The following is an 11,357-nucleotide window of genomic DNA, read 5'->3' as shown; positions in this document are numbered from 1 at the left end:
ACCAACGACATACCCTCTAAATCCAGCCAGAATGATTGTTCATTATGTTATTTCTGCGCGATTTTATTATGGATTCGATTTCAGCACCATGGACAGAAATAAGCAAGCGGAGAGCCTCCGGACTCACACTGGAGCTCCGATTTGGCTTTTAAATGTGAGGATCCATCTCACCCAGAAATATTAAACTTTTTATTTTGGATCTGAAAGATCAGAGTCACAAAGCAGGTGAGGGGGGTTGGTTCTATGTTTATTTCTTTTAAAGCTTTTTTGTTGGGGTAATTTTTAAGAGCAGTCAGGTTTTTAACTAAAGCAGGTGCCAAGTCCCCTTGTCCTGTCAGAGGTGTTCAAGGACGGGATTTCATGGCATAATCATGGACAGGAGGGTGTCTGGTTGGAAGAATCTTGTGATCTAATCTTTTCCTTTTTTGCAGATGACATCCCTCCGTTATCATTTTCAAATCCTGCACTCTAAAAAATAAAGCATTGGTTCAACAAAAAATATTTGTTAAAGTTTTCCACTAGAATTTTGAAGTTAAACCAACTTCTGGCAGAATTACTTTAAATCAGCACAATATTTTTGAGTATGGTGAAGTTGCCTTTTGGCCACTACAATGCACATTTCTAAATGACATGAACTTAATAATTGTCAACAAGAACGCAAGAATTTAAGTTGGTACAACATAATATTCATGTATGTTGACGTAACTTTTTGGCTACATTAAAACACATTCCTAAGTTACATGAACTTAATAATTGTCAACAATTACGCAAGAATTTAAGTTGATCCAACATAATATTCATGTATGTTGAAGTAACTTTTTGGCCACATTAAAACACATTCCTAAGTTACATTAACTTAATAATTGTCAACAAGAACGCAAGAATTTAAGTTGGTCCAATATAATATTTCAGTTATACAGTAGGGTAGTAGCTTTTTGGTCATAAAAAATAAACTTCAAATATTAACTGAATTATGTATGATCCCTGCAGGAGATTCTATAGGGGCATTTTTCTGTTTCTCAAGAGGCTAATTTGCTCCAAAATAGAACCATGATGATTTGGTCGTCTCTTATAACCATGACTACCTTGTGGGAGGGTTCATCATAGGTGGTGCCCGCCCACAAAGAAGTCAAGGTTCTAAGACATAAGTAAGTTGTTGATCAGACTTTTTACCAAATGAAATTCAGCCTTAACATGTGCTTTGTCTGCTCTTGTGTCATGACCTTCAGAAAAATAATAAGATGTTGTGTGTATTTTTGTGTGAAGGTGGCTGAGTAAAATCAGCTCACAGCAAGGAGATGCCAGATACCTTCTGAAAGGTTGCTAGGAGTATTCAGGGCAGGGCTGTCAAACTCCAGTCCTCAAAGGGACGTAATCCCACGTTTTAGCGTTTCCCGGTTTCAACACACCTGATTTCAGTCAGCAGTTGTTTAACAGGCTTCTGCAGAGTTTGATGATCTGCTGCACAGGTGAATGATCTGTGTTGGAACAGGGAAAACACTAAAAGATGCAGGACACCGGCCCCCAGAATTTGACACCCCTGATGTAGAGGCAAGAGGGAGATGTCATAACCTGGCACCTGGACATCAGCTAAGGAACTCATACTCAAACCACCTCAACTGACTCCTTTCCATCCGGAGGAGCAGCGGTTCTACTCCGAGTCCCTCCCGAATGTCCAAGCTCCTCACCCTATCTCTAAGGCTGAGCCCGGCCACCCTACGGAGGAAACTCATTTTGGCCGCTTGTATCCACGATCTCGTTCTTTCGGTCATTACCCAAAGCTCATGACCATAGGTGAGGATTAGGACGTAGATCGACCGGTAAATCGAGAGCCTGGCTTTCTGGCTCAGCTCCCTCTTCACTAGAGTCCTGCACTGAAGCCCTAGGCCCTCGGGCGGCCCGGCCCGAGGGCCGTCGGGCCGGGCTTCGGGCCAACAACTGTGTAATTACCTCGGACACGGGCCAGTCCGGGCGCCTTTATTTTTAATCGAATTCATTTAAAAAAATTGAAACACTTAAACCAGGGCCAGAGGTCGGCAACCTGTTCCCATCAAAGAGCCATTATTACCCGTTTCCCACAGTAAAGAAAACACTGGGAGCCACAGCAGCCACGGCGTTGTGGGCGGGGCCTACCCTCAGACAGCAGAGCGCTGCTCACAACAGGTGACAGCAGTCAATACCGGTCGTTCGTGTACGTCAAAGTTATCTTTCATAAGACGATAATCAATAAAATGATTTATATAAATGGATCCAGAAGTTGTAGCCTGTCTCTGCCTACAATATTTTGATATTTTTCACCCTGTTGGTGGTTTTACTGAGCAGGTGCCACTTTTGTCATACATTTCTTTTTAAAACATGTTTAGACTGTTCAGAATACAAATCCAGGCTCTGTCACGTTTGATTGTTGTAATTAAACTTTGTAGGTGGGGAAGGTCAGAAAAGGATCCGATCATTTTGTTTTTCCCTCATTTACAGTGATGGAGATAACGGTGCAGTGCGCCTGGCTCTGGTGTTAATCAAGTTTAATTTGATCTATTTTCACAAGAAAACAGAACAGTTAAAAGCAGGGCTTGTGTTGTGATGACCGGAGAGTTCCAGGATTTGACCATTTATTTTGATGGAGAAAGAATAGAAAGAATTACCCCGACGCATGCAGATGAACTGACATTTTATTCTACGCCCATTGCAGATGTTGCAAAATCACTCAAGAAAAGATTCCCACCTGAACATCTGAGCTGGACACTGCTCAGCGCAGCTTGCTGTCAGCGTGCACTACATAAGGTACACAGCGAGCTGAAGATGTGGAGAGGGGCTTGGAGCGTGCGTGTGTGTGTGTGTTCTGACCATGTGTGTGTGTGTGTGTGTGTGTGTGTGTGTGTTCTGGTTCTGACCATGTGTGTGTGCGTGTGCATGTGTGTGTGTGTTCTGACCATGTCCTGAACTCTGTCTCCTATCCCAGCCTGGGCGAGACTGCGGGAAGGCCGCCGAATCGTTCCAGGGTCACTGCAACCCTCAATGCTCCTCCCCCTGTTCAGACTGAGGTGACATGCGCTGCTGGTAGTGGCTGCCGGAACCGAAGTGGGGATAGTCCCAACCCACCACCCCACCAGTGACCACTTTGTTGTGTGACGGGGTGAGTACTCCCTCTTCTCCACAACATCTTTGTAAGACTGTCATTCCAGGAGAGGGCACTCACCAGCTGCGGGGCATTACCGATCAGCGGCAGCTGCAGATCCTCTAATCAACCGCAGCAGAGCTCTATTTAAGAGGAGAGGGAACCACTTCACATCGCTGGATGATTAATTACTCACGGTAGAATCTTGCCACTCAGTTCTAGGTTTTGCTTTGTCTATTCTCAGACATTCGTGTGGTCGCAGTTTTGGATTTTTCTGGTTTTTTGTGCTTGGATTTTGGTGTTTGGACTCAAGTTTGTTTCATCTTCAGGATACTTGGAATCGCTTAACCACTGATGGATGTACCAACCTGGAAGTCACCATAACCCGCCTGGATTACACACTCAAGGTTCACCTCTCCTCCTTCTTCACTTGCCCTCTGCCGCCATCATCTGGCTCCCTCTCCTGGACGCACCCCGTCACACCGTCTGCCCTCCCTGCTGGCTTTTGGACTCTTGCCGACTACTTCACACTTGGATATCTCCAGGACACTTTTAGTTAGGGTTAATAAATCATTGTTTGAACTTTCTGCCTTTGTCCTGTGATGGTTCTTCATGTCGTGGGTTAAACACCTTCCCAGGAACATAACAGAATCATCCAGCCAAAACGCTAACCCCACGGAATCATCACTCACCGATTTCAGTTCTAGGTTAACTCAGCAGGAACAGGCCCTGCCGGTCTTATTGGAACACCTCCAGATTGTTAACCAACGATCTCAACAGCTGGAGGCCATGATCCGTCAACTTCAACAGGGCTTGATCCAGCTCCAGGCTCAGGACCCCTCTCAGGAGAGAGCCACCACCTCCCAAGGAAACCTCGCCGTTCCTGAGCTCAAGACTGAAGGGGCCGCGGCCGCGGAACCCGCCTATTACCACACCGCCCCTGCGCCTCCTGCTCAGACGTACAGTGGAGAGTTCGAGGAGTGCCACAGTTTTCTCCTCCAGTGTCAGTTGGCGTTTGCACGGTCTCCTGGAGCCTTCCACACTGATGTAAGTCGCATTTCTTATATTGTTGGACTGCTACGAGGAAAAGCATTAAGGTGGGCAGAAGCTAAGAGCCACAACCCTGCCTTTTTGGCAGGCCCCTTGGACGTTTTCCTGGCCGAATTTAAGTTGACTTTTGGCTCTGACATATCCCCCATGGACATAAGCAGGAGGCTGTGGACGCTGTCACAGAGGCAGAGGACGGTGGCAGAGATGACCCTGGATTTTCGTACCCTGGCGGCTCGATCCGCCTGGAACGAGGAGGCCCTCATCGCCGCCTTTACGGAGGCTCTAAACAGCCGCATCAGGAACCAGCTCGCCATGTGCCCGGAACCTCAGTCCCTGGAGGGGCTGATCAAGCTGGCCATCTCCCTCGACAAGAGGCACCGGGAGCTTCACGTGCCCACACCCACACCGGTAACTGGGTCAGTAAGTCATTCCTCGGAGAGTCTCCCCCCGGAGGAACCCATGCAATTAGGAAAGACCAAACTCAGCAAGGAGGAACGTGAACATCGCATGAGGTCAGGTCTTTGCATGTACTGTGGGGGGTCTGGGCATTTTGCCAAAGCCTGCCCGGTTCTGGTAAAAGGGCGTGCCCACCGGTAATGTCGGGACTACTGGTGGGCAGTCAGAACTCTAAGGGGTTCCGTAGTGTGTTACCTTGTATGTTGTACGCTAATGCTAAACAGTTTCCGGTTGATGCTTTATTGGATTCAGGATGTGAACAATCTTTGATTGACACAGAACGAGTACGTCAGTGGGGAATTCCCACAACCCGGCTCTCCACTCCATTCGCGGTGGCGGCTCTGGATGGACGCAGCTTAACCACCATCACGCATCGGACTGTCCCGGTAAAACTCAGGGTGTCGGGAAATCATGTGGAGGAAATAGAGTTTTTTGTTTTTCCCTCCCTACAGACTGCAGTAGTGCTCGGTCACCCTTGGCTCCTCCGCCACAATCCCCAGGTGAACTGGGAGACGGGAAGAGTGGAGGGGTGGAGCCCAAGATGCTCCCAGTCCTGCCTCGGAGCAGCCCCTCCTAACATCAGCGCTTCCAGTTCGCCATCAGCCGAGAAGATTGACCTGTCTAATGTACCCCAGGAGTATCACGACCTCGCACAGGTATTTAGTAAGGACAGAGCTACTTCTCTTCCTCCACACAGGCCTTTTGACTGTAGCATAGAGCTGCTGCCTGGGGCTCCTCTTCCCAGCAGCCGTCTATACCACCTCTCCAGACCTGAGCAGGAGAGCATGGAGACCTACATACAGGAATCCCTGGCCGCTGGACTCATTCGACCCTCTTCCTCTCCCCTGGGCGCGGGGTTTTTCTTCGTCCCAAAGAAGGAAGGTACCCTCAGACCTTGCATAGACTATAGAGGACTAAACCAGACCACTGTAAAGAATAAATACCCGTTGCCTCTACTCAGCTCGACCTTCGAACCTGTGCAGAACGCACGGGTGTTTAGCCGTCTGGATCTTAGGAACGCGTACCACCTGGTGCGCATCAGGCAAGGGGATGAGTGGAAGACGGCTTTTAAGACTCCTATTGGACATTATGAGTATTTGGTTATGCCTTTTGGGTTGACTAACGCCCCTGCTGTATTCCAGGCGCTTGTGAACTCTGTGTTGGGCGATTTCCTGAATAAGTTTGTAACAGTTTATTTAGACGACATTTTGATTTTTTCAGAGGACTCTGCACAGCATGTGGAACATGTTAGAACGGTTCTCCAGCGGTTGTTGGAGAATCGCTTATATGTCAAAGCAGAGAAGTGTTTGTTTCATGTCCCACAGGTCAAGTTCCTCGGGTTCATCGTGGAACACGGGAAGCTCAGAGCGGATCCGGAGAAGGTCCGCGGGGTCACGGAGTGGCCCACCCCCTCATCCAGGAAACAGCTGCAGCGCTTCCTGGGATTTGCGAACTTTTACCGGCGCTTCATTAAGGGATACAGCCAGGTAGCCGCACCGCTAACTAACTTAACGTCTGTGAAACGCCCATTTGTCTGGTCCCCAGAAGACGAGGCTGCTTTCCAGGAACTTAAGAGGCGCTTCACCGCCGCTCCAGTCCTCCACAGACCCGATCCCCAGAGGCAGTTCGTGCTAGAGGTGGATGCATCTGAGACCGGGGTGGGGGCGGTCCTCTCACAGGTAGCGCCTGAGGACAATAAACTGCACCCGTGTGCCTTTTTCTCCAGGCGGCTGTCCCCGACGGAAAGCCTTTACGACGTGGGAGACCAGGAGCTGCTCGCGGTGAAACTCGCCATCGAGGAATGGAGGCATTGGCTGGAAGGAGCGGAACAGCCGTTCCTAATATGGACAGACCACAAGAACTTAATCTATCTGAAAGAAGCCAAACGTCTTAACCCCCGCCAATACAGGTGGTCGTTGTTTTTCTCACGCTTTAATTTTCAGATTTCTTATCGCCCTGGATCAAAGAACACTAAACCCGATGCCTTATCCAGATTGTATGCACCAGACCAAGAACCCGAGCCCGAACCCATCCTTCCTTCGTCGTGTGTGGTAGGTGGGATCACCTGGGAGATCCCGGACAAGGTTTTGGAGGCACTCAAAACCGAGCCCGGACCAGGGGGACCCCCAGGGAGGCTATTTCGTTCCTCAGGCGCTTAGGGGGCAGGTTATACATTGGGCACACACAGGAAGGTTTTCCATTCATCCAGGTGTGGGATGCACTATAGCTCTGATACGACGGACCTTCTGGTGGCCCTCCATGTATATAGACATTAAGAACTATATTTCAGCTTGTCATGTGTGCGCTCAGCAAAAGGGAGACCACCGAGCCCCAGCTGAGCTCCTCTGTCCCCTTCCTAATCCGTCACGTCCCTGGTCGCATATAGCGCTTGATTTTGTTGTAGGTCTTCCAGAATCTCAGGGCTTCACATGTATCATGTCTGTGGTCAACAGGTTTTCTAAAGCATGTCATTTGGTGCCTCTTAAAGGTCTTCCCTCCTCCACTGTTACTGCCAAACTCCTTGTGAAGCATGTTTTTAGGCTGCATGGTATTCCCACGGAGATTCTGTCTGACCGGGGTCCCCAATTCGTGGCTCGGATCTGGAAGGAGTTCGCAGAAGCTCTGGGCGCCAAGGTCGCCCTCACCTCCGGCCACCATCCTCAGACTAATGGGCAGTGTGAGCGGTTAAACCAAGAGCTGGGCGCCATGCTGCGTTGTGTCTGCTCCTCCCAGCCCAACACCTGGAGCACACATTTAGCATGGATCGAGTATGCTCACAACTGCCATGTATCCACCTCCACCGGTCAGTCACCATTTGAGGCGTCTCTGGGTTACCAACCCTCACTGTTTCCACAGCAGTCCTCGGCTTCAGTCTCCATCCCGCAGTTTCTCAGGGGGGCCAGACGGGCATGGGCCTCTACCCGGGCGGCTTTGGAGCGCACTGCCGCCAGGAACAAGCAGCTGGCAGACCGACACCGGCGCCCCGCCCCGCTGTACTCTCCTGGTCAGGATGTTTGGCTGTCTTCCCGGGACATCCCGCTAAAGGCCTCCTCTAGGAAGCTCACTCCTAGGTTCATCGGCCCCTTCAGGGTCCTGGACACGCCTACTCCCACCACGGTTCGGCTGGACCTCCCCAGGAATATGAAGGTACACCCTGTATTTCACATTTCCTTGGTTAAACCTGTTGGTTCCAGTCCTCTTTGCCCTGCTCCTGCGCCTCCGCCGCCGGCCCGGCTCTACAAGGGGGGACTGGTCTACTCAGTCCGGCGGATCCTCGACTCCCGACCCCGTGGTCGTGGGGTCCAGTACCTGGTCGACTGGGAGGGGTACGGCCCAGAGGAACGCTCCTGGGTCCCGCGCTCCTTCATCGTGGACCATTCCCTCATTCGGGACTACAAGGAGTCGGTTGCTAGGATGCCAGGTGGCGTCCGTTGAGGGGGGGGCATTGTTGTGTGACGGGGTGAGTACTCCCTCTTCTCCACAACATCTTTGTAAGACTGTCATTCCAGGAGAGGGCACTCACCAGCTGCGGGGCATTACCGATCAGCGGCAGCTGCAGATCCTCTAATCAACCGCAGCAGAGCTCTATTTAAGAGAGGGAACCACTTCACATCGCTGGATGATTAACTACTCACGGTAGAATCTTGCCACTCAGTTCTAGGTTTTGCTTTGTCTATTTTCAGACATTCGTGTGGTCGCAGTTTTGGATTTTGCTGGTTTTTTGTGCTTGGATTTTGGTGTTTGGACTCAAGTTTGTTTCATCTTCAGGATACTTGGAATCGCTGAACCACTGATGGATGTACCTACCTGGAAGGCACCATAACCCGCCTGGATTACACACTCAAGGTTCATCTCTCCTCCTTCTTCACTTGCCCTCTGCCGCCATCATCTGGCTCCCTCTCCTGGGCGCACCCCGTCACACCGTCTGCCCTCCCTGCTGGCTTTTGGACTCTTGCCGACTACTTCACACTTGGATATCTCCAGGACACTTTTAGTTAGGGTTAATAAATCATTGTTTGAACTTTCTGCCTTTGTCCTGTGATGGTTCTTCATGTCGTGGGTTAAACACCTTCCCAGGAACATGACACACTTATGCTGTGTTGTCTGAAGTCTGTTGCATATCTGTCTGAGGTTTATTTTTGTTGCAGAGCAAAGCTGCCCTCCCGGTGGAGGGTAACCCTGAAGTGCCTTTTTTCCCTCCACCTGACCCAACCCTCATGTAAACCCCTCTTATCTCTATTAAGGTAGCGCGACTCAGGGTTGCAAATGACCACAGTCACCAATTCTTGTCATGTGTCTTGCCCATGTATGTCTGATCTCTGAATTGTGTGTACTGAAACTAATTTTCCTCCGGGATTAATAACGTATCTTTGAATTTGAATTGAATTTGTATGTGTGTGTGTGTGTGTGTGTTCTGACCATGTGTGTGTGTGTGTGTGTGTGTGTGTGTGTGTGTGTGTGTGTTCTGACCATGTGTGTGTGTGTGTGTGTGTGTTCTGACCAAGTGTGTGTGTGTTCTGACAGTGCACAGAGTCTGTGCACTGTCAGAACACAGGAGGAGTCAGGCATGCCAGGCTAGGACTCACCCTGAATGGCTAACTGAAGAGCGCACAAGTCTCCATCAAACAGGAAGGAGACGCTGTGTCCCCTCTGCTGTCCTGCAGAGGTCGGATCCCCGTCTACCAAATAATCAACAAGACTGGCCGTGGACAGCATCTCCTCTACGTGGAAGAGCTCGCTCTTCTCATCCATATAGAGGAGGTCTAATCTTTAGGTGTTTGAATCGCTCTTAGTCCGACCGCCTTCCTGGGACCCTGCTGCCATGGAGACCCTAACAGGGACTAATGGCCCAGCCAGCAGAGCTTCCAGGAACATGGAGGTCCTCAAACCCTCCCACCACGGTAAGGTGGCGATTCTGCGGGAGGGATGTTTTTTTTGTTTGTATTATTTTATTGTTTATTTTGTGTTTTTTTTATAAATGTATATGTTTTTCATAAAAATTTTATTTATCATACCATGCCAATTTAATTATAAAGCACCATTTCAAAATAGCATGGCAGCTAACCCAAAAAAGACATTTTATCTGATAGAAAATAAAAACGTTTTATAAAGATTTTTTGTTCTTTCTTCTATTTTTTCTACTTGCTAGTGAAATCTAAACAGCTTCTCGGTTCTAAGTCAACAAGTGAGACTAAACATAAAAAGCACATGAAGAACATGTGCTCATCTACTTTTTTTGAGTTTTATTTTATTTACTTCCTAAGTAAATAAAACTTAATTTACTTCTTAAACGTACTCCACCTCTTCTTCAGTCCCTTCAGGTCTTTTCCAGATGTGACTGACGCTTTAGTCTCGCTTACCTGTGAGGACTCTGGTTCAGTCTCTCTGCCAGAAACCAGAGACCTCCAAGCTTTGGCTCCTGTGATCGAGGTTCCACTTTTATTTACTCCTGAACTCTTGTCTGCACTCACTGATGATTTTTCTTTAACCTTACATCCATTATTTTCCCTCTGATGATGCGGGGTTTGCTCGTACAAGATCTCGGAGGACGTGCTTGGAAGAGCTTCGTCCACACTTGTCTTCTCGTATGAAGATTTTCCCTATTCATCCTCACCTGAACTAACTTTTTCAACATTGCATTTTTTTCTTCTCTGAGATGTTTTACTGCTCTTTGCAACATCCCACAACATTTCAACTGTATTTGTATCTAATCCAAACCTATTGGCTGCTCCTTCTTTAATATCTGACCAATTTATGTCTACATCATCCTCATCCAGTTCCTTTCCTGAGCTGGAGGACGAGCTACCAGAAGCCACGCTGTCACAGGCCCAATCCTGTAGACCAAGCTCCAACAAAAGTTCATCAACTTCATTTAGCCTCTTTATCACAGCCTGCCCACTTGTAAGGCCACTTGTGTCTTCAGACAATAAATCCACATCTTTCGTTTACATTCTTTTGTTTTTTGATTGGTGATCGGCAAAACGGCTCGTTTCCCTTTTTTTGTTTTTTTTATTTCCAAAGGAAAATCGGATGGCCGTCATGTGCATGGATCCTCACAGACGTCAAGTTTTCAGCGTGACTTTCGTGTTCAGGCAGTGAATCTTCGTCTTCTTGTTCGGAGCAACTTGTTTCATCTTCATCGAGACTTTCAAAGCTGGCGAAGAGCAAATCATCGTTTTCCTCTGAATCTGACGATGATGATGATTTTTCTTTAACCTTACATCCATTATTTTCCCTCTGATGATGCGGGGTTTGCTCGTACAAGATCTCGGAGGACGTGCTTGGAAGAGCTTCGTCCACACTTGTCTTCTCGTATGAAGATTTTCCGTCTTCATCCTCACCTGAATTAACTTTTTCAACATTGCATTTTTTTCTTCTCTGAGATGTTTTACTGCTCTTTGCAACATCCCACCACATTTGAACTGTATTTGTATCTAATCCAAACCTATTGGCTACTCCTTCTTTAATATCTGACCAATTTATGTCTACATCATCCTCGTCACCTGAGCTTGAAGATATTTCATCATCATTCTCACTCAGTTCCTCACCTGAGCTTGAAGATATTTCATCATCATTCTCACTCAGTTCCTCACCTGAGCTTGAAGATATTTCATCATCATTCTCACTCAGTTCCTCATCTGAGCTTGAAGATATTTCATCATCATTCTCACTCAGTTCCTCACCTGAGCTTGAAGATATTTCATCATCATTCTCACTCAGTTCCTCACCTGAGCTT

The 11,357-nt window shown here is 48.2% G+C and overlaps 1 long non-coding RNA gene across 1 annotated transcript; it reads left to right on the top strand.

The window, feature by feature from the left end:
- The first annotated feature begins 87 nt into the window (after positions 1–87).
- Positions 88–3,097, top strand: LOC139062508 (uncharacterized). Its single transcript, XR_011516042.1, has 3 exons — positions 88–225; positions 2,690–2,781; positions 2,960–3,097. It is a non-coding gene; the product is annotated as an uncharacterized lncRNA (long non-coding RNA).
- The last annotated feature ends 8,260 nt before the right edge of the window (positions 3,098–11,357 follow it).

The sequence above is a fragment of the Nothobranchius furzeri genome, chromosome 13, assembly GCF_043380555.1.
Source record: "Nothobranchius furzeri strain GRZ-AD chromosome 13, NfurGRZ-RIMD1, whole genome shotgun sequence".
NCBI classification, from domain to species: domain Eukaryota; kingdom Metazoa; phylum Chordata; class Actinopteri; order Cyprinodontiformes; family Nothobranchiidae; genus Nothobranchius; species Nothobranchius furzeri.
This window is presented reverse-complemented; position numbering and strand designations above follow the sequence as displayed.